Raw genomic sequence first — 23,918 nt, forward strand, 5'->3', positions numbered from 1 at the left:
CCTCAGCACCACTTACCTCTTGTCTTTTTCATAATAAGCGTCCCAACAGATGTTGGGGATAAATCATTGTGGTTTTGATTTGTATTTCCCGAAAGGCTAGTGATATTGAGCACGTTTTCATATACTTGTTGGCCATTTTTATGTCTTCTCTGGAGATAAGTCTGTTCAGGTCCTTTACCTATTTTTTAATCAGGTTATTATTTTGTTTTGCTATTGGGTTGTTTGAATTCCTTACATATTTTAGGTGTTAACTTTTTAAGAGAGACTATGGTTGGTAAATCTATACTCCCAGTGTTTAAATTGTCTCTTTAGCTTCTTTACCATGGTTTCATGATAAAAACAGTGCTGAGACAGACATATATCCAACTTGGTCATTGTGTGTAATTTCTTTGATGTGTTCTTGAGTTCATTTTGTGTGTGTTCTCTTGATGGTTTTTCCATCTATGTTCTTCTTAGTGGCCTGTAGTTTCCTTATTGTGTCTGGCTTTGACATAGGAATGATGCTGGCCCAAAAAATGGGTTTGACAGTATTCCCTCTAGTTCTAAGCTTTAGAAAAATTTAAGAAGAATTTGAGATATGTTCCATGAATATCTCGTTCATTGCATGTTTTTAACATGATGGGATGTTAAATTTTATCAAAGGCTTTTTCTGCATGTATTGAGATAATCATTTGATTTTACTCCTTGGTTCTGTTTATATGGTATGTTTATTGATTTGCATATGTTGAACCAGCCTTGGATCCCAAGGATGAAGCCAACTTGATTGTGGTGGATAAGCTTTTTGATGTGCTGCTGGATTCAGTTTGCCAATATTTTATTGAGGATTTTCACATTGATGTTCATCAGTGATATTGTCCTGAAGTTTTGTATTTTTTGTTGTGTGTCTGCCACATTTTGGTATCAGGATGATGTTGGCCTCATATAATGAGTTCGAAAGAAGCCTCTCCTTTTCCATTGTTAGGAATAGTTTCAGAAGGAATAGTACAGGCTCCTCTTTGTACCTCTGGTAGAATTGGTCAGTGAATTTGTCTGGTCCTGGATTTTTTTTTTTTTTTTTTTTTTTTTTTTTTTTTTTTGGTAGGCTATTAATTACTGCCTCAATTTCAGAACTTGTTATTAGTCTGTTCAGCGATTTGACTTTTTCCTGGTTTACATAGAGGTAATATAGTATTCTCTAAGTTTGTACTTCTGTGGCGTCAGTGGTGATATCTCCTTTAATAACATTTTACTGTGTCCGTCTGATTCTTCTCTCTTTTCTTCTTTATTAGTGTAGCTAGGGTTTATCTATTTTGTTAATTTTTTGAAAAAATGAACTCTTGGATTCATTGATATTTTGGGGGTGTTTTTATGTCTCTGTCTCCTTCAGTTCTTGTCTGATCTTAGTTATTTCTTGTCTCCTGCTATCTTTTGGATTAATTTGCTCTTGCCTCTCTAGTTCTTTAAGTTGTGATGTTAGGTTGTCGATTTGAGATCTTTCTAACTTTCTCATATGGGCATTTGGTGCTATAAATTTCCCACTTAACACTGCTTTAGCTGTATCCCAGAGATTTTGGTATGTTGTCTCTTTGTTCTTGTTGGTTTCAAAGAACTTCTTTATTTCTGCCTTACTTTCATCCTTTACCCAGGAGTCATTCTGGAACAAGTTGTTCAATATTCATGAAATTGTGTGGTTTTGAGTGAGTTTCTTAATCCTAGTTCTAATTTGATGGCACTGTGGTCTGAGAGACTGTTTGTTATGATTTCAGTTCTTTTGCATTTGCTGAGGAGTGGTTTAATTCAATTATGTGGTTGATCTTAGAATAAGTGTCATGTGGCACTGAGAAGAACATATATTCTGTTGATTTGGGGTAGAGAGTTCTGTAGACATCTACTAGGTCCACGCGATCCAGAGCTGAGTTTAGTCCTGAATATCCTTGTTAATTTTCTGTCTCATTGATCTGTCTAATCTTGACAGTGGGGTGTTGAAGTTTCCCACTGTTATTGTATGGGAGCCTAAGTGTGTGTGTAGGTCTTAGGCTCAAGAACTTGTTTTATGAAACTAGGTGCTTCTGTTTTGGGTGTATATATATTCAGAATAGTTAGGTATTCTCGTTGAATTGTTTCCTTTAGCATATGTAATGCCTTTCTTTGTCTTTTTGACCTGTGTTTAAAGTCTGTTTTCTCAGAGACTAGGAATTGCAACCCCTAATTAATTTTTTTTTTTTTTTTTGGCTTTCTAGTTGCTTTGTAAATTTTCCTCCATCCCTTGGTTTAGAGCCTTTGTGTGTCTTTGCATGGAACATATCTCAAAATATTAAGAGCTATTTATGAGAAACCTACAGCCAAAATCATATTCAATGGGCAAAAGCTGAAAGCATTTCTTTTGAAAACTGGTACAAGACAAGGATGCCCTCTCTTACCACTCCTATTCAACATAGTATTGGAATTTCTGTCCAGGGCAATCAGGGAAGAGAAAGAAATAAAGGATATTTAAATAGGAAGAGAGGAAGTCAAGTTGTCTCTGTTTGCAGATGACATGATTTTATATTTAGAAAACTTCATTGTCTCAGCCCCAAAACTTCTTGATCTGATAAACAACTTCAGCAAAGTCTCAGGATACAAAATCAATGTACAAAAATCACAAGCCTTCCTTTACACCAATGATAGGCAAGCAAAGAGGCAAATCTTGAATGAACACCCATTCATAATAGCTACAAAGAGAATACCTAGGAATACAGCTCACTAGGGATGTGAAGGACCTCTTCAAGGACAATGACAAATGGCTGCTCAAGGAAATAAGAGAGGACACCAACAAAGAAACATTCTATCCTTATGAATAGGAGAAATCAATATCATAAAAATGCCACACTGCTTAAAGTAATTTTTGGATTCAATGCTATTCCCATCAAACTACCGTATATATTTTTCACAGAATCAGAAAAAAAAACTATTTCAAATTTCATATAGAACCAAAGAAGATCCTGTATACTCAAGATAATCTTAAGCACAAAGAACAAATCTGGAGGTATCATGCTACCTGACTTGACACTGTACTGCAAGGCTACAGTAACCAAAACAGCATGGTACTCTTGCCAGAATAGACCCACTGACTAATGGAGAAGAGAGGCCTCGGAAATAACACCGCACATCTACAACCATCTGATCTTTGACAATCCTGAAAAAAACAAGCAATGAGGAAAGGATCTCCTAATCAGTAAATGGTTGCTACTTCAACTTTGTTTGTTAATGGTTTGTTGAACCTTTTTGTTTCTTCTTGATTTGATCTTACTAGGTTGTGTGTTGCTAGAAATTTATGCATTTTCTCTAGGTTATTTAATGTTGGCATATGACTGTTTATAATAGCCCCTTATGATTCTTTTCATTTCTGAGGCATCTGTTGTAAGGTCTCCTCTCTAATCTGTGATTTCTTTTCTTTTCTTTTCTTTTTTTTCTGAGATAGAGTTTCGCCTTGTTGCCCAAGTTGGTGTGCAGTGGTGCCATCTCGGCTCACTGCAACCTCCACCTCCCAGATTCAGGTAATTCTCCTGCCTCACCATCCTGAGTAGCTTGAACTACAGGGGTGTGCCACTACTCCTGGCTAACTTTTTTTAATTTTTAGTAGAGGTGGGGTTTCGCCATGTTAGCCAAGGTGGTCTTGGTCTCCTGACCTCATTATTGCCCACCTCCGCCTCCCAAAGTGTTGGGATTACAGGCGTGAGACACAGCGCCTGGACTGTGATTTCATTTATTTGAATCTTCTGTCTGCCTTAGTTGGTGTAGCTAAAGATTTTTCACTTTTGTTTATTTTTGCAAAAAAAAAAAATTAAAAAAACCCACTTCTTTGTTTTATTGATATTTTTCCCGTACTTTTTCTATTCTCATTTGATATATTTCTGCGCTGATCCTTATTGTTTCCTTCCTTCTGCTATGTTTGGGCTTAGTTTGTTCTTCTTTTTCTAGTATCTTTTGGTGTAATGTTGAGGTGATCTTTGTTCTTTTAGATGTACATGTTTATTGCTATAAACTTTGCTTTTACAGCCGCTTCTGCTGTGTCTCGTAAGTTTTGGTATGCTTTGTTTCCATTTTTATCTCTGTATATTTATAAATTTTCCTTGTAATTTCTTTTTTTTTTTTCTTTGGCACATTGGCTGTTCAGATGCATGGTTTTTGATTTCTTATATTGAGAATATTCCAGGTCTTTTTTTCCTGTTATTAATTTCTACTTTTATACCATTATAATCAGAAAAGATTTTGATATATTTTTAATCTTAAATTTGTTAATCTTGTTTTGTGATCTAACATATGATATATCCCGGAGAATGTTTCATTTGGACGTGAGGAGAATATGTATCCTGTGAATGTTCTACATATATCTCTTAGGTCCATTTGATTGAAAGTATAGGTGAACAAAAAAAGTATAGGTGAAGTCCAACATTTTTTTTTTTTTTTTTTTTTTGAGATGGAGTTTCACTCTTGTTACCCAGGCTGGAGTGCAATGGCGTGATCTTGGCTCACCACAACTTCCGCCTCCTGGGTTCAGGCAATTCTCCTGCCTCAACCTCCTGAGTAGCTGGGATTACAGGCACGCGACACCATGCCCAGCTAATTTTTTGTATTTTTAGTAGAGACGGGGTTTCACCATGTTGACCAGGATGGTCTCGATCTCTTGACCTCGTGATCCACCCGCCTCGGCCTCCTAAAGTGCTGGGATTACAGGCTTGAGCCACCGCGCCCAGCCCAACATTTTCTTTTTTTTTTTTTTTTTTTTTTTTTTGAGACGGAGTTTCGCTCTTGTTACCCAGGCTGGAGTGCAATGGCGCGATCTCGGCTCACCGCAACCTCCGCCTCCTGGGTTCAGGCAATTCTCCTGCCTCAGCCTCCTGAGTAGCTGGGATTACAGGCACGCACCACCATGCCCAGCTATTTTTTTTGTATTTTTAGTAGAGACGGGGTTTCACCATGTTGACCAGGATGGTCTCGATCTCTTGACCTTGTGATCCACCCGCCTCGGCCTCCCAAAGTGCTGGGATTACAGGCTTGAGCCACCGCACCTGGCAACATTTTCTTATTAATTTTCTCCTTAATCATCTTCCTATTGCTGAAAGTGTAATACTGAAATCTGTCCCGACCTGCAGGACAACAACAGGAGCTCGAAGGGAGGGAGTGGGGATGGATGGGCAGGAGACACGAAGAATGGAGACAAGACAGGAGTCTGATCAAGTCTCATTTATTGTTGCTAAGCTCACAGCTTAAATAGGCTCAGGCAGAGAGGCGGGGCAAAGGAAGCTTGCAGTTGGGAGATTCCGGCCTTCATGAGTTTCAAAACTGAAACTTACCAGCAGGAAACAGAAACTGAAACATTCAGTGGAGAAACAGAAACTGAAACATTACTGAAACTTATCAGCAGGGAAACAAAGACTGAAACTTGTCAACAGGAAACATTAAACTGAAACTTGCCTGCAGGAAACATTAAACTGAAACTTATCAGCAGGAAAACAGGAACTGAAACTGAAATTGTGCAAACTGCAACAGATCACAAAATGGTGGCTATTGCTGCCCAAGAAATCTCCTTCAATTATTGTATTGCTGTCTATCTCTCCCTTCATATCTGTTAATATTTGCTTTATACTTTAGGTGCTCTGATGTTGGGTGGTGCATATGTATTTATAATTGTTATATTTTCTTTTCTTACAGTTTTGAATATAAAGCCTATTTTATCTGATAAATAGCTACTCCTGCTCTATTTTGATTTCCATTTGTATGGGAATTGTTATATTTTCTTTTTTTACAGTTTTGAATATAAAGCTATTTTATCTGGTAAACAGCTACTCCTTCTCTATTTTGATTTCCATTTGTATGGGATATCTATTTTCATAATTTCATTTTCAGTCTACGTGTTTCTTTACAAGTGAAATGAGTCTCTTTTAGGCAGCATGTAGTTGGGTCTGTTTTAAATTTATGTAGCTGCACTGTATATTTTATTAATTTTAGACCATTTACACTTAAAGTAATTATTGATTGGTAGAGATTTACTATAGATATTTTATTTATTGTTGTCTGGATATTTTATAGATTATTTCTTTCTTCTTGCAGTCTTTCTTTGTAATTATGCAATTTTCTGTAGTAGTATGCTTTGATTATTTTTTTCTCTATTTTGTATCTACTATAGATGTTTGCCTTGGGGTTACCATGAGGCTTATGTGAAACATCTCATAGTTATATCCAACTTAACTGCACTCACATAGAAGAGGTGGAAATTTCTAAATGAAGCTTACAACTGGGAGTTCAGGTGTTTATGTTTTAGGAACCTTCAAAATTTATGAGATCTCTAGAGCTGTAGCTGCCACTGTAATGAGCTGCAAGGATTCATTTCCTGCCAAAGGGTAGCTTAACCACCTCTCTTATGGAACCCAACAGTGACTCAGACATTCAATCATTTCTCTGGTCATTCATTTACAAAAGATTGATTAAACTACTCGGGGTCAGACACTGCTTCATGGCTTAGTGATACCAGTGTAAACAAAGCGCATTTGCTCCATTGTAGCAGTTGTATGGTGGTATAAAAGCTAAACATGATATTGGAAGCTTTTCAGAATTAAAACTGTGACCTTGGGCAAATCTAAACCTCTCTGATATTAGTATCTTCAACTATAAATTGGGATAATATCTGTCCAAATAAATTATCTTTAGATAATCAGATATGCTAAGGTATGCTAATGCATGTGAGAATACTTTTTAATGTTTTAATGGGCTTTTTTTTTTTTAATTTGCTTTTAAAAAAAAACAAAACAAAAAACACAGACAACTGGTTAAATAGCATTTCTTTTCAAGTGTCCAACGTGGTAAAGAAACATGATGACCAGAATGTCAAAGGGTTGAGCATGTCTTACGTGTTTTAAAACTAGATTTATCACTAGAACTGTTCCCAAAAGAAAGCACATTGACAATAATGAATTTGAGATCTGTCAAAACACAAGTGATAGAAATTCATTTTCACATTTTTAATGTTCTTATTAGGAACTTTTATTTTTCCCAAATGAAACATGGCTTTACCTTTTTATAGCTGTTCCAACATGTTTTTTTGTTTGTTTGTTTGTTTGTTTTGAGACAGAGTTTTGCTCTTGTTACCCACGCTGGAGTGCAATTGCACGATCTCGGCTCACCGCAACGTCCGCCTCCTGGGTTCAGGCAATTCTCCTGCCTCAGACTCCTGAGTAGCTGGGATTACAGGCACCCGCCACCATGCCCAGCTAATTTTTTGTATTTTTAGTAGAGACGGGGTTTCACCATGTTGACCAGGAAGGTCTCGATCTCTCGACCTCGTGATCCACCCGCCTCGGCCTCCCAAAGTCCTGGGATTACAGGCTTGAGCCACCGCGCCCGGCCAGCTGTTCCAACTTTTAAAATTATCCAGCATGTTCCTGAATTTAACAGGTTTTAATTTCTAAGTTACTCTCTACTTTTCCATGCATTGCAACCTGGAAACAAATATGAAATCCATGAATACACAGTAATATTTTCAGCCATTTATTTGTTTACTGACTAACTTGTTCTCTGATTGGTAACATATTAAAGTAATATATTTAAAAATACTTGTACAGTTTGGTAAATGAATTAGTATGAACATATCTGACCCCAGGGATATTGTTACAAACATCCAGTAGGCTAGGAAGAAATATGCTGAGAGAAAAGTATGCTGGTATAAGTTATCTGGTTATGATTTATTACAACCTTCTTGTCTGGATTAATTATTGTGTGAACAAATTTTAAAATGTCACATAAGTAATGTATCATGATGAAACTGTATAATTAAAATATGGTTTACCAGTTCCTTTTCTCAGATTATAAATTACTGACCTTGTGATTGTATTAGTGCAGCTTTGTTAATTTTTCTCATGTTTAATGTCTGCCCAGAGGAATAGATTTGTTTATAATATTAATCAACCAAAAGATGGATGGTGAGAGTTCATTGCCATGGTTGATCTGATTTGTAAAAGGCTAATACAGTTATGTGAATTCAATGTTATGTTTATTTCTCTATTCTGTATCATCATCTAGTAGCTAAACAGATTGGAAGTCCCTTTTGGGGTCATCGCTCACATAGAATAGCAAAGCTGAAAATCAGTCGTGCAGTGAGATTAAAATGGAGTGGTTAGGAACATGAAAGTGGGGGAAAATATGTGAACAGAAAGAGTATGAAAGAGCGGAAACAGAGTTAGTCACATGAAAGTAGTTCTGGAGGAAGGGTTCAGGAAGATATGGCATTTGCATAGGTCAGGTCCTGCCACTTCCCAGGGTTAGTCGATCTCATAGTTATCATATCCATGCCTAACTGACTGGGTTGTGTTGTATGTGTGTTTTTAATTCATAAGAATTAAAGTATAAATGGCCAACAGGTCTATACAAATATTCTCAGCATCACTAATAATCAGGGTTGTCATCTTCCCCAGTTAGGAGCGCTATTATTAAAAAGACCATAAATTCTTGCAAGGATGCTGAGAAAAGGGAACTCTTACATACTGTTGATGGGAGTGTAATTTAGTACAGCTATGAAGGTAAACAGTACAGAGATTTCTCAAACAACTAAAAATGGAACAACCATATGATCCAGAAATCCTATGGTTATAACTCCTGGTTATTTCTCCAAAGAAAAGGGAATCAGTGTATCAAAGGGAGACCTGCAACCCCACGTTTATTGCAGCACTGTTCACAATAGCTAGAATATCGAGTCAACCTGCGTGTCCATCAACAGATGAATGGTAAAGAAAATGTGGTATATATACACAAGGGAATTCCATTCAGCCATAAGAGAGAATAAAAATCTTTTCATTTGCAGCAACATGGATGACACTGGAGGCCATTAAAGTAAGAGAAACATTAGTTAGAAGAAATAAATACCTGTGTTCAATAGCACAGTAGGGTGACTATAATTAACAATATGTATTTCAAAATGGCTAGAAGATTTGAAATGTTCCCGACATAAATAAATGATAAATATTTGAGGTGATGAATATCCTAAATACTTGATCAATAACCTGATTTGATCCATTATACATTCCATGAGTATATCAAGGTATCACGTGTATGCCATAAAAATATACAAATATTATTGGTAAATAAACTACAAAGTATTATGTATAATAACCAACAAAAATAAAAGATCAAGGAAAAGTAATACTTTAAATCATGCAGGGAAATCTTCCAGTGAGTTCCTTCAATGAACAGGAACGGCCTTTCCCTCATGCCTTTTAAAATGTCAGCATCTTGCTAAGCTAAGTGGAACTTTTGTATTTAAACGCAGCACTGATTTGAATAATGTATTACCTTAAATGAAAACCAAACATTTCATAGTGATTGATTCAAATGCTGGGAAAAAAAACAGCAATGAGGCATTTTTGAGATATATTTCCTTTTTTCTTATCTGACAAGATTTGCAAGAGTATTATCAGTGTCCTACATTTTTTTCTTCACCTAATAGACTAATGTTAGAACCTAACCCAGGAGTAAGCTGTGACTCCATTGCATTCTCCATTAAGAAAAAATAAAATTTACCCAGGCCAAGGAGTCCAAGGCAGATACTGGACACTGCTAGATACTTCAGGACTAGGCAGCAGCTGCCTCAATTCAGCAGATAGCTAATAAAGGGTCAGGCACATCCAGGATGGTAGGCAGGTTTCAGAGACAAGTAACAGTGGGTGGGAAAGTACAGCTACTGGGATTTCAGGCTTAAAAACATTCCAGAGATAAAGAGATGAGCAAATAAAGGTAGAAGAAAATGAGAAAGAAAGCCTAGTAAATGGTACTACAATCTGATCAGAGTGTAGAAGTCACTTGATTTCTGATATATTGGATGAGTCTCAGGTTATATGCCAATTAAGTACAATTAACACTTTAGCCATTTCTTTGCTTCAAATACCCAATTTTTTTTTTTTTTTGAGACGGGGTTTCGCTCTTGTTACCCAGGCTGGAGTGCAATGGCGCGATCTCGGCTCACCGCAACCTCCGCCTCCTGGGTTCAGGCGATTCTCCTGCCTCAGCCTCCCTAGTAGCTGGGATTACAGGCACGTGCCACCATGCCCAGCTAATTTTTTTGTATTTTTAGTAGAGACAGGGTTTCACCATGTTGACCAGGATGGTCTCGATCGCTTGACCTCGTGATCCACCCGCCTCGGCCTCCCAAAGTGCTGGGATTACAGGCTTGAGCCACCGCACCCGGCCTAAATACCCAAATATTTTATTCCATAATCAAATTTTCTTTTTTCCTGTTTGTCTTAACATTGTTTGGCCATGTTAAACATGTATTTATATTGGAGGAATCAAAGGTATCTTATATATTTAAAAATAATTCTGTATAGTACAGCTCTTGTTAGGGTATAAACACATTTGATTGAAGAATTTTCTTTGCTTTTAGATGACACTAAGAGAAAAAATACTGCAAAGTGATAAAAAAAAACTATGGTGCAAGTAAAATAGCAATATTAACTTTTTGCTGTTAGTATGCCAGGGTTACTTAAAGTTTGTTGTAGATTGACTACCACAGAAAACAGACTCAGATGGAAATGAGTGTAAAGGATGTTTCTTAGGGAGTGGTCTTGGGCTCAGCACTTGGGGTGTGGGGAAAGGAAAGAATTAGGGTTGGGCAGAGGAAGAATTGGAGCTGTGATGCATTGCAACAGGGATGCAGCTGACTCCAAAGGGAGCCCTGAAGCTTGGGTAGCCTCGCAGAGTTGTTCCTCTTTGGGGAGAGGAGCTTATTGTTTATCTCCAGTACTTGGGTAGGGATTCACTGGAGAAGAGGTAATCTCTTTCAGCGAGGTCATACCCAGCTCGGGGTACATGTCCTTGAGTCTTGAAGGAAATAGGGCAGAGAGATCTGGGCACTGCAGTATTTATGACAATTCTTCCGTATTTCTATGGCCGTTTGTTTCATATAATTTCTCAGGGTGGCTCGTTTAGGACTCTGGTGGGACTTTCTCTTTGAAGAAACTTGTAAGGTTATAAGGGAAAAAGGTTAGTAGGAGAAATTGCAGCCCCAGCTGCTACTGGGGAGGCAGAGTTCTAGGCTAAACCCTCTGATTCATTCTAGAGCCCTTCACCTTAGTTCTTATAATGGTAGAAGGATGCTAACTTTGTGGGTAGCCCACAACTTCCTTCCTGTGGGGACCAAGTTCATGTTTACTTTTCTTAGGCTATGGCTATGGCAATTATGGGTTTATGATTAAAATTAGATGATGAAATACTAATGTCTGCGAACCACCTTGGTATTAAGCTGATTGCTCACTTCTCAAATGTGTAATAGCAGCTTTCCTCCTGACGACTAGGCCATGTACCGTTTCCCGGATGGCAATTTTCCCTATTCTGTTTGTTGTTGTTGTTGTTGGCCCTAAACACAAAGTGCCCAAAATGTTAAAGGGGCAGCTGTATTTTCTATCTGCTGGTGGAAGAGTTCTCTACACCTGTGGTGCCCAGAATTGTGGAAATGGGAAGCACGCATTCCAGAAGTGGGTTACTGGGGGTGATAGTAACAGAGCCATTGTGGCTTCCATGCCTTAATTCTGAGACCCATATATTTTTTCTTTGTGGGATCGTGCATCAAATAATGGTCATTGATTTAGCATGCACATTGTATACTGGAGGATGGGGCCCTATTGTTAATTTCTAATAATGTTTAGAAATTTTACAAATGTTTCTAAACATTATTAGAAATTAATGTCAATGCCACTCAGAGTTTGTGAACACTGCTCTGTGTACATATCGTCTAATGGAAGAACGCTAGGAAAAACTCCCGGGAGCATAAACATCTTAAACAGAACTTGCCGTTGTGTATCAAAGACTCTGCTAATGATGCAGTCTCCCAGTACAAACAATACGTATGACTTGTCCTCAGCTTCTCAATCTGGGTTTGCTCTATAGCAGAACTAGAATTTAAAACACCATGTCAGCCAACTCAGTGAAGTTCAATTGTGGGTAGAATTTCTGCTTCTGAATTCTTATAGTTTAAATGATGGCCGGTGTGTTGTAAGCTCCAGAAACTTCTTTGAAAATGTGTGGGCAAAAAAAAAATCTTTCTCTAATAGCTGTGGAAAGAATGCAGTCTCACTAAAGGGAATTAGACTAGGGGATATAGATTTAATTTCATTCACTTTGATTTAAAGCAAAATATGGTAAGAATTTGATAAATTTATGAACCCAAACTAACCAGAATCCTCAACTTAATTTTTGTTGTTGTTGCTACACTCATATTTCATGAGAAGGAGAAAAAGAGTAGAAACTAGTTCACACTCGAGATTTATGTCCCTCCAAAAATCATCTTCCAGGGATGCATGAATCCTGTACAGATTCAATCCAGTGTTCACATCCCATATTTACAATCCCTATTCAGAGGTAATAATGTTTAAAATAATGACTCAGAAATATTATAAAATGTAAAATGATCAAAGGAAGATTCAGTAACGTTCTGGAGACTGTGCCTATTTAGGAAAGAAAATTTGCCTATGTACTTAAAAAATCACACACCACACAACTGAACAGATTGACAAATGTTCTAAATTAACTCTGAGTTAATCTAATAATCAATTTCCAAAGCATTCTACTCATCTATGGTCTTACTCTGCTTGATTTAACCCATACCTCACTTGGTGGCATCTATGTCCTCAGTAGTTTAGGCAATTTTTTCTCAAAGCCCCATGTCATCAGCAGTGCAAGGTTAGAGGTATCCTGGTTCATACATGTGTGTGTCTTTCCACACGTCAGACTTCTATTGAAGAAGAACTCATCCTAATTCTCTTAGTTCTCCAGAGAATTTCTAATCACAAAAGCCATGAGCTACAAGGAGTTCCCAAGGAGACAGTTCTCCTTAGCACTTCCCATTCACTCCATAGTTAGAGCCATGGGGAACACAGACTCAATCCATTCGACAAGTCAGTCTATATTGCATACCACACATAATAGTATATTTAACCAATATATAAATATTATAGGTTAAATATTCCACAACAAACAAGGTAGCACTTAACATCAAGAGGACAAAGAGATAGGAGAAAGGGTAAAAGAGCAAGTCCCGGTGGGAGTGAAGAAGACAAAAGGATTCCTGGTCTGGTCCATTGGTCTCCCAAGGAGGAGACTTTGATGGGGAAGAGCCTTTAGAGATGCCATATATGGCACCTCTAAAGTTTAGAGCTCTGCTTTGGAAGCAGAGCTGAAGCCATCACTCTGGTCTTCCTCTTCTTAGGCCAATGCCCCTATCTACATGTGTCATTTTTTGCTTCATTCCAGATTGGCAAGATTGTAATAATGAAAGATGACAGGGTTGCTTATGCACCTTGTATTCTTGTCTATTATAACTATAAACCTGAGTATATGTTTCCCAGAATAGTTAATCATCTAGTAGAAGAAGATAGTGTGATTTCTTGTCCTGTAAATCATGAAAACACCTCCTGTACCTTCTCTTAATGTTTGCCATATTGTTTTTCAGGCTACAAGGAATTGGTCTCAGTGTCATTGTGTATAAATACTGCCCATTGCTCTCTCCTTATTAGTAGATGCTGACTAACATTACAAGGTAATAATTGGTTATACTGTATGAGGAGAATAACAGTTTATAACAATATTACTTGCAATAAACTTCATACTTTCTTTTCCTATTCAGTGAAGCAATTGTTTGGCTTTATGGCTACACAGACAGTTTTTCTTTCATAGCTAAGTTTATTTTGTCATAAGGCAATCAGGTGGCACAAAAGTATTAACAACTACAGGAAACCAACATCTAGCAAAGAAATTTGAAAATCATGCTCACCCTGAATAAACAGGTGCCTTAAAAAAAAATTCTTCCGACTTTTAACATCAAACAGAAAAGTTGAAAAAGAAGTACTGCAGGCCGGGCGCGGTGGCTCAAGCCTGTAATCCCAGCACTTTGGGAGGCTGAGGCGGGTGGATCACGAGGTCAAGAGATCGAGACCATCCTGGTCAACATGGTGAAACCCCGTCTCTACTAAAAATACTAAAAATTAGCTGGGCATGGTGGCGTGTGCCTGTAATCCCAGCTACTCAGGAGGCTGAGGCAGGAGAATTGCCTGAACCCAGGAGGCGGAGGTTGTGGTGAGCCGAGATCGTGCCATTGCACTCCAGCCTGGGCAACAAGAGCGAAACTCTGTCTCAAAAAAAAAAAAAAAAAAAAAAAAAAAGAAAAAGAAGTACTGTAAAGACACATGCGCCCTTTATTTAGATTCACAGATTAACATTTTCTGGGATTGGCTTTGTGTGTCTCTTTGTCTCTTTTCTTCTTCACATACACACTCATTTTCTCTCTCTTACATACACGTACATATACATGCACACACACATTTTGGGGAACTCTGAACTGCTTGAAAGCAAATTGCAGACATCAAGATTATACAAAAATACTTAAGGGATTCTTCCCCAAATTAGCACATTCTTTTATATTACTAAAATAACAATCACAAGACATTTGCTACTGATAATTAATATTATTTAGTATACAGTCTAAATTTAAATGTCTCCACTTGCTCTCAAATATTCTTTATATTAGTCAGGGATCTTATATTGGATTTTTTGGTCATGTTTATTATTTTCATCAGTCTAGAATATTGCTTTCCCTCCACCCTTTTCCCTCATCTTTTACAGCCTTGACATTTTTTAAGAGTCCAGACCAATTGTCTCATAGAATATTTCTCAAACTGGATTCATCTAACTGTTCTTCTGGATTAGACAAAATGTTTAGGCAAATATTATGTTTCCCATTGCATTGTATTGGGAAGTTTATAATGTCACTTTATCTCAATATTTGTGAAGCTAAGTTTCATCTCTTCGATTTAAATTGCATACTTAATAAACATTTGATGGATAATAGAGATATATGAATGTCCTTTTCCTAACAATATGTTAGTGTATAGTGCTAGGAGTAATTTCATGCCAGAATCTCATATTACCTTGATGGTATTTGCAAAATGGTATTTTTAAAATTCAGACATTTTTCTAGATCAGGAGCCAGTAGATTTTTCCAGTAAAGAGCAACATTCTAAGTCTTTTAGGCTTTGTGGGCCACATATGGTCTCTGTTACATATTCTATTTCTTCTTTAGCTGTGTAAAAATTATTAGCTCATGGACTGCAGGAAAATGGTCTGCAGCAGGATTCGGGCCATGAGTAGTAGTTTGTGAAAGTCCTGTTCTGTGTTATAAAGAAGAGCTTTCCTTTTCCTTGTAACACCTGTGTGCGTGTGTGTGTGTGTGTGTGTGTGTCTGTGTCTCTCTTTGCGTGTGTCTGTGTCTGTGTCTCTGTGTGTGTGTGTGTCTCTCTGCGTGTGTGTGTGTGTGTGTGTCAGAGGGAGAGAATGAGATTCTTTAATAACTTTATTTCTTTTATAGAGTTGGTCTTTAAGTTTTTTGTTTTTTAAATAAATACTGTTTGGATTTAACTTAGGTAAATAACACTGTCTTAAGAAAATTTCAATTTCATTTTCTTCTATGCTTTCTGATACAATAGCCACTAGCTGCATGTGACTGTTCAAATTTAAACTAATTATAATAAAATTATAATTAGAAATTAAATAAATTAATAATTAGAAAAAATTTAGTTTCTCAGTCACATGAGCCACATTTAAGTGTACAAGTATTCACTCAACACACGTAGCTAGTGGCTACATATTGAACAGTGCAGATGTAGGATATTTTTATAATTTAGAAGTTGAATTGGATAGTAATAAATGCAGATTTCAAATGTATTTGCACAGAGTTGTGCAAAATAGTACCTCATAATTAGAGATAACATAATTTTTTTCTTTTCTTTTTTTGCTTTTATGCTTATTTCCCTTCTTACTAATTTGTCTATTTCCTTTTTTTAAGGTACCAAAGTATTTATTATATCCACTATTTTTTTGTTTTTATCTCACATTTTCCTTTCCTTATGCTTCCTTTGATTTAGTTTATCAGTTTTTTTTTTTAAACTTTTATTTTAGGTTCAGAGGTACCTGTGCAGGTTTATTATATAAGTGTCACTGGGGATTGTAGTACAGATTATCTAGTCACCTATGTGGTAGGCACTGTACCTCATAGGTAGTTTTTCAGTCCTGACCCTCCTCTTTTCTTCATCCTCAAATAAGTCCCAGTGTCTATTGTGTCCATGTGTACTTAATGTTGAGCTTCTACTTGTGAGAACATGTAGTATGTGGTTTTCTGTTCCTCTGTTAGTTCATGTGAGATAATGGCTTTTACCTTCATCACTGTTGCTGCAAAGGACATGACCTCATTCTGTTTTATGGCTCCATTATATTCCATGGTGTGTATGTACCACATTTTCTTTATCAGTCTACCATCAATGGGCATTTAAGTTGGTTTCATGTCTTTGCTATTGGGAATCATGCTGCAATGAGCATACGCACGCATGTATCTTTTTCTTTTCTCTGTTATCTTTCTTCCCTCCCTCCCTCCCTCCCTTTCTTCTTTCCTTCCTTCCTCTCTTTTCTCTCTCTCCCTTTGCTTTTCTCTTTCTCTTCCTCTGTTTCTTTCTCTTATCTTCCTTCCTGTCTTTCTCTCTTTCTCTTTCTTTTTTCTTTCTTCCTCCCTCCCTCCCCCCTCTCCTTCTTTCCCTCCTTCCCTCCCTCCCTCCCTCCTTCTCTCTGCTTCTGTCACCCCAGCTGGAGCACCATCTTGCCACATTGCAAGCTCCACATCCCAGGTTCAAATAATTCTCCTTCCTTAGCCTCCCAAGTAGCTGGGACCACAAGCATCAGCCACCAGATCCAGCTAATTTTTGTATTTTTTATTAGAGGCTGGGTTTCTCCATGTTGCTTAGGTTATCAGGCTGGTCTTGAACTCCTGACCTAAGGTTATCTGCCCACCTTGGCCTCCCAAAGTGCTGAGATTGCAGGTGTGAGCCACACACCCGGCCTTCACCACTCCCTTTTGTATCCCCCAACTCACACCTTGCCCATGCCACTCATGCATACCCCCTGCCTTTCATCAAGGTCATTTGTGAGTCCTGCACTAAATGGCCTTCAGTCCAGAGACCAGACATCAGACAGCAATCTGGACCTCTTCCTTGATGGGAGGTGAAACCTCCAAAAGAGGAAATGCCTGCTATGGAGCCTGCAGGCTAAACACAATGACTCTACAGGCAAACAGCTAGAACCGTACTGAGTAAAATCTCCAGCTAGAAAGAAAACTTCCCAATCAACTCTTCCCTGATCCCATTTTACAGATGGAAACATTAAAGCTCAGAGGAGAGGAGACAGAGCAGGCATTGGAACCATAGTCTCCTGGCTCCAAAGCCAAGTTCTGTCCACCCAGCCAGGCTCTATCCTTCCTTCTATAAATGTTTATAACAGTATGTGCTGGGCACTCTCGTTAGGCCCTTTTACACATATCACTCAGTCTGCTTTTCCCATTCATTTGACAAGTGTTTACTGAGCTCCTACTGTGTGTCGGAGCTGGACTCGATACTAGGGACATATTGGTAAAAAACTCAGGCAAAGTCTACCCACCTGGGGTTCTTACAAGACAAAGAGAGGGTTGGTGTCATGGGAAAGGCTGTGAATGTAAAGAATAAAATGGTGGGGTCAGACAGAAAGGGTGGTCAGGGATGCTCTCTGCATGGAAGGGGCATCTTCTTGGCTTTGAGACCCAAATGCCAAAATACCTGTGAGCAGCAGGCCATGCCCATTCAGTAACAGAGCTGAGCCACAACCCTCCATAGATGCCAAACCAAACACCAGATCAGGTCAGCAATGAGGGACAAAGACCATGGCCGGCAAGGGTCTTGCCACCTGAGCTCACAAGGGGATTTTTGTTATGCTTCTTTTATTATTATTATGATGGTGGGGTTGGGGGTCCTTAGTGCACAAGACACACTCTAGGAACCATAAGTCAGGATCGAGGCTGCAATCCCTGCTCTGCCCTTGCTGTGTGACCTCGGGCTGCTATCGCCACCTCTCAGAGCCTGCTTCCTTCCCCTTCTGTAAAATGGAGAGTCTAATAATACCTACCTGGCAAGGGGGTCCAGGGAAGTCAGTGAGCTCCTTCATGTAAATAGGCGATGTCTGCACGTGGCCCCGGGTCAGAGATTTGTAATGGGGATTGAAATTACTGATAAGTGGCCAGGCATGTTGGCTCACACCCTTATTCCCAGCACTTTGGGAGGCCAAGGCAGGTGGACCACCTGAGGTCAGGAGTTTAAGATTAGCCTGGCCAACGTGGTGAAACCCCATCACTACTAAAAATACAAAAATTAATCGGGCATGGGGGTGTGTCCCAGCTACTTGAGAGGCTGAGGCAGCGGAATTGCTGGAACCCAAGAGGTGGAGATTGCAGTTAGCTTAGATCATGCCACTGCACTCCAGCCTGAGCAACAAGAGTGAAACTTGGTCTCAAAAGAGCAAGCAAGCAAGAAATTACTGATAACCTTACAGGTTGTCAGAGGTACACAAGGGACTCAGAGCGGGGGACCACACTCATCCTCTCACACACAGAGAGGGGAGCAGTCTACCTCCCCAAGACCACACAGTGACCGGCTGTCAGCAGCTGCATCACCCCAGGCTCTCCATTATGGCCCAGGGTTTCTGATGTGCTCTGGAGGGGCCCTTGGGCCTCCCCACCACCTCCTCTTCATTCCTCACTTTAGCTCTTCTCTGTGGCCCCTGGTTATGGCCAAAGGCTGGGGATCTTAAGAGTTTGAGGCAGCCTGAGCATCTGTCTGTGCTTTCACCCAGAGCCAGAGCACCAGGCCCCATGCACATCAGCTGTGATTCTCCACCAGTTCAAAACCACCTAAGGGCTGGCTGGTTGTGCATGTGGAAGAGGGGGTGCTGTTCTTCCTCCAGGATGACAACATGATAGATTGAAAAGTACATGGGAGCCTGGGTGCAGTGGCTCAGACCTGTAATTTCAGCACTTTGGGAGGCTGAGGCTGGTGGATCACCTGAGGTAGGAGTTCAAAACCAGCCTGACCAACATAGTGAAACCTCATCTCCTAATCATACAAAAATTAGCTGGGTGTGGTGGCATTTGCCTACAATCCCAGCTCCTCGGGAGGCTGAGGTGAGAGAATCACTTGAATCCAGGAAGCAGAGGTTGCAGTGAGCTGAGATCACACCCCTGCACTGAAGCCTGGGTGACAGAGTGAGATTTCATCTCAAAAAAAAAGAAAAGAAAAGTACATGGGCTCTGGAGGCAGAGAGATGGAATTGAATCCCAGCTTTTACTTCTCAGCTGTGTGCCCTTGGACAAGTTCACTTCTCTGAGCTTCAGTTTTCTCATCTGTGAAAAGGGAACAACATTTGGCTTGCTAGGGGTCTTAGGATGACTGGGAAGTGTCTGGCACGTAGTAGGTGCTCAACATGTGTGTTTTCCCATGGCCATCTAAGAGTCCTCAGGGCTGCCCTCCTGCCCTTCTCCCACAAATCCTGTGCCTGCATCTTAAATGGGTGCTCAGGGTGATAAGAAGGCACAGGGAGGGAGCCAGGCTAGATCCACACCCATGCATGCCCATTGTTAGGAAAACAAGCTTTTAATGCCTGGTCCTGCGGCTGGTGGCTGAGTATAAAATGGGACCCAGAGCCAGCCTCTCCCTTCCTCTAAAGCACACCAAGGCAATAGTGTTTAAAAGGAAAGGAGTCAGTGGCATGGAGGCTCCAGAGACTGAGCCATTCCTATGGAAGAAGGGAGGCAGTGGGGCCCACTGCTGCGGGCCATCTGGCAGGTGTTCCATTCTACCTTCCTGCTGGGACCCACAGCCTCTTCATCAGTGATGTCTTCAGGTTCACTGTCCCCAAGCTGCTTAGGTGAGTCCAGACTTCAGGAGCTCTGCTAAGTCTGGTGGTCTCTTAATGGCATCCCTCCAGAGTCAGAGGGCTTCAGCTCTCATGCCTCTGCCTATAGATCTGGTGCTCAGGTCACTGGAGGGTGGGTGAGAAGGATACTGAAAAAGGGAAATGATTAATGAGAAAGTGAATGTGCCCCAGAAGGGCAAATAAGCCAGCTCTTACATGACCGTGTCAATTAGCTTTTGTTGTAAAATGCCCCAAGAGTGGCTTAAAATGATAAGCGGCTTCATTTATTTAGTTCATGGTAATGTGGGTCAGTAACGTGGACTGGGCTCAGCTGGGTGGTGCTTCTTTTCTTGGCTGGGTTTTCTCATGTGCCTGCAGTTGTGTGTCTGAATCTGGGATGGCTTTCTGTTCCATGTGGGTTCCCATCCTCCAAAAAGCTAGCTCAGACTTGTTCATGTGGCTGCTTTGGAGGCTTCTAAGCAATAGGCCAAAAGCCACTCTACCCTGTTGGTCAAAGGTGGTTTTGTGGCCAGCCCAGATTCATATGGTGTCTGCTCAGCTGCTGTAACAGCATCACAGACTGAGTAGCTTCAACAACAGAAATGTATTTTTCTCATGATTCTGGAGGCTGGAAATTCCAGATCAGGTATCCACAAGTTGGTTCCATCTGAGGCCTCTGCCTTTGGCGTGCAGTTGGCCACCTCTTCCCTGTGTCCTCATATGGTCTTTCCTCTGTGTGTGTCCTGGTGTCTCCCTGTGTGTCTACATTTTCTCCTCTTGTAAGGACCCCAGTCAGACTGGATGAGGGCCCAGCCTAATGACCTCGCTTTAACTTTATTGCCTCTTTAAAGGCCCTATTTCCAAATACAGTCACATTCAGACATACCGGGGGTTGGGGCTTCGACATACAAATTTTGCGAGGACACAATTTAGCCCATAACAAGGTGGAAGAAAAACACCATCTCTTGACCTTGAGGAGCTGCAGTAAGATTGAGAAGAAGCATGGACAGTGGGGGACATAACCGAGATCATGATTGTGAAAAAGTTGACTCATCCCCCACACCTGGCCTGGTTTTAGCAAAAACAACACACATGGGTACCTCCTCTCACCAGCTGTCCCTTCTCCCTCCTTCCCCTGCCAGCCTTTTCCTGGAGTTTATTGGTGATCTCAAGCCTCCGGCCTGGAAGCGCTACCTCCTCGCAGTGCTGATGTTCCTCTCGGCCTGCCTGCAAACTCTGTTTAAGCAGCAGAACACGTACTGGCTCAAGGTGCTGCAGATGAGGCTGCAGTCGGCCATCGCTTGTCTGGTGTACAGAAAGGTGAGCCCTGGGGGACAAGTGCAGGTCTTCCCAGCTGGGAAAAGGAATGTAACTGAACTGGTTGGTAGTAATGCTATCAGCAGCTGAGAATGCTTTCAGTCCTTACTTATTAGAGTCACTCACGATATATTCTCACTTCCTTTGTTATTTCTCTTTATTTGTATGTATTTATTTTTTCAGGACAGAGTCTCTACCCACCGTGACTTCCCAGAGTGCTGGGATTACAGGTGTGAGCCACCTCGCCCGGCCTCCCTCCCTTCTTAAGTCTGAGTCATATTCTGCTGTTCGGATGGATCACACTGTGTTTATCTTTTCATCTAATGGTGGACCCGTCGGTTGATTTTGCCTTTTGGCTGTTGTGAATAGCACTGCTGTGAGCACAGGTGTGCAAATACCTCTCTGAGTTCCTGCTTTCTATTCTTTTGGAATGGATGGCAGTGGCTTTGTTAGAGCAAATGGTAATTCTGTGTGTAAGTGTTTTGAGGGACCACCATTTGTAAAGTGTTTTGTCATTGTTGTCGATATGGAATCTCACTGTGTTGCCCAGGCTAGAGTGCAGTGGCATGATCAGGCCTCACTGCAACCTCCTCCTCCCAGGTTCAAGCCATTCTCATGCCTCAGCCTCCTGAGTAGCTGAGATTACAGGCACTGGCCACGACACATGGCTCATTTTTGTATTTTTAGTAGAGACAGGGTTTTACCATGTTGGCCAGGCTGGTTGCAAACTCCTGGCCTCAGGTGATCCACCCACCTCGGTCTCCCAGAGTGCTGGGATTACAGGTGCGAGCCCCCTCACCTGGCTCTTGTAAAGTGTTTTAATCATCCTGTTTTACTGTTCTTCAGCTGGGGTTGTGATCTCAGCCCTGTTTCTCTCTGCTCCTGCTAAACAACTTCCCATAGGCAGCCCAGTCCCCACCTCTGTCCAGGAGTCAGCATAGCTGGAAGTAAAGTTGGGTCGGTCCTGCCTCAGTGCTGCTTCTGTTTTAGGTAAATATCCTGTGGGGTCAGGAGAGAAAATCCCAAGTGCACCTGTGGAACACCATGGGCATCCCCCAACTCAGGACTGTGGGAGAGATGGGGTGTTGGAGGAGAGGTAAACCTGGAAGCCACTTAGCCCCACTCTGTCCCTTGCCCCTACTTTTTTTTTTTTTGAGATGGAGTCTTGCTCTGTCACTCAGGCCTGGAGTGTAGTGATGCAATCTTGGCTCACTGCAACCTCCACCTCCCAGGTTCAAGAGATTCTTCTGTTTCATCCGCCTGAGTAGCTGGGACCACAGGTGAGTGCTGCCACATCTGGCTCATTTTTGTATTTTTAGTAGAGCTGGGGTTTCAACATGTTGGACAGGCTGGTCTCCAACTCCTGACCCTAGGCCATCCACGCACCTTGGCCTCCCAAAGTGCTGGGATTCCAAGTGTGAGCAACTGCGCTCAGCCAAGCCCTGCTCCATTCTAATCCCACTGCCTGTGAAAGGCTTCTGGAAGCTCACAGAAACAATGGCCCTAGTATGATGGCTCCCACTCACTTGCTCCCAGAGTTCTTGGGACACACAGTGAGGAGTGATTGTTTTTCTCACTTATCTAGATGTGATGAGCCTGGTCAAAGAAGTTTGCTGTTGCTGACTTGCAGCTGGTTAGGCCCCTGCCCCATGGAAATTGCCCCCACTAAATCCTTATGCTTCAGTTTGCTAACTCAGATCTCCATCCCTGCCTCAGGCTGGGTTAGGCTCCTCCCTGTCATGCCATGCAGGAATCTCCCATGTGATACTTACTTACTTATTTGATTCATTGATTGATTGATTGAGATGGGATCTTACTCTATCACCCAGGCTGGAGTGCAGTGGTACAATCTCAGCTCACTGCAACCTCTGCCTCCCGGGTTCAAGTGATTCTCCTACCTCAGCCTATTGAGTAGCTGGGATTATAGGCACATGCCATAACGGCCTGCTGATTTTTTTATTTTTAGTAGAGACGGGGTTTCTCCATGTTGGTCAGGTGGGTCCCAAACTCTTGACCTTGTGATCCACCTGCCTCAGCCTCCCAAAGTGCTGGGGTTACAAGCTCTCACACGCCTGACCTGTGTGACACTTTAATGAAGTAAGGTGTGTAGGTGATGGCTGCCTGATGATCTTCCTACCACAGGGCAGGGCTAGGGGCTGTGTTGTCTGGAAATTCCTCAGCTCTTTATGCTGGTAAGGGAAGAAGGAAGAGAAATCCCTCGGGAGACATGCGGCGAGGTTTGGTGGGGACATAGGTCACCCGATTGTACTTGCTGTTCCCATGTAACTTGTAACGGCTCTCATGGGAGGTGGCCTAGAACCTCAGGGAGTGGGGGTTGCTCACTATCACCTAGGGGTTGGGGGAAGAGAAGCTGAGGCTGTACAGAGCCAGCAGGCAGGGCAGAGAAACTAGGGCCAGGTGCGGTGGCTCATACCTGTAATTCCAGCAGTTTGGGAGGTGGAGGCAGGTGGACCATTTGAGGTCAGGAGTTTGAGACCAGCTGGCCAACATGGTGAAACCATCTCTACTAAAAATACAAAATTAGCCAGGCTTGCTAATGCATGCCTGTAATCCCGGTTACTCAGGAGGGTGATGCAGGAGAATCACTTGAATATGGGATGCTGAGATTGCAGTGAGCCGAGGTCATGCCATTGCACTCCAGCCTGGGCAACAAGAGTGAAACTTCATCTCAAAAAAAAAAAAAAAAAAGAAAAGAAAAGAAAGAAAGAAAAAAGAAAACGAACTTGCTCTGCCATTGTGGCTACAGGTTTAACCCCTGATGTGTCCCTTCTACCCTGCTCCTGCTCCAACACCATCCACAACTCCCAGCTGTGGATTTG

The 23,918-nt window shown here is 41.1% G+C and overlaps 1 long non-coding RNA gene across 1 annotated transcript in view; it reads left to right on the top strand.

Annotated features, from left to right (window-relative positions):
• The window catches only part of LOC141583273 (uncharacterized), a 69,606-nt gene extending 55,847 nt beyond the window's left edge, over window positions 1-13,759 (top strand). The window contains exon 4 of the long non-coding RNA XR_012515952.1: window positions 13,454-13,759. This is a non-coding gene — a long non-coding RNA (uncharacterized LOC141583273). The remainder of the gene's footprint in view (window positions 1-13,453) is intronic.
• The last annotated feature ends 10,159 nt before the right edge of the window (window positions 13,760-23,918 follow it).

The sequence above is a fragment of the Saimiri boliviensis genome (genome assembly GCF_048565385.1).
Source record: "Saimiri boliviensis isolate mSaiBol1 chromosome 19 unlocalized genomic scaffold, mSaiBol1.pri SUPER_19_unloc_2, whole genome shotgun sequence".
Classification (NCBI taxonomy): domain Eukaryota; kingdom Metazoa; phylum Chordata; class Mammalia; order Primates; family Cebidae; genus Saimiri; species Saimiri boliviensis.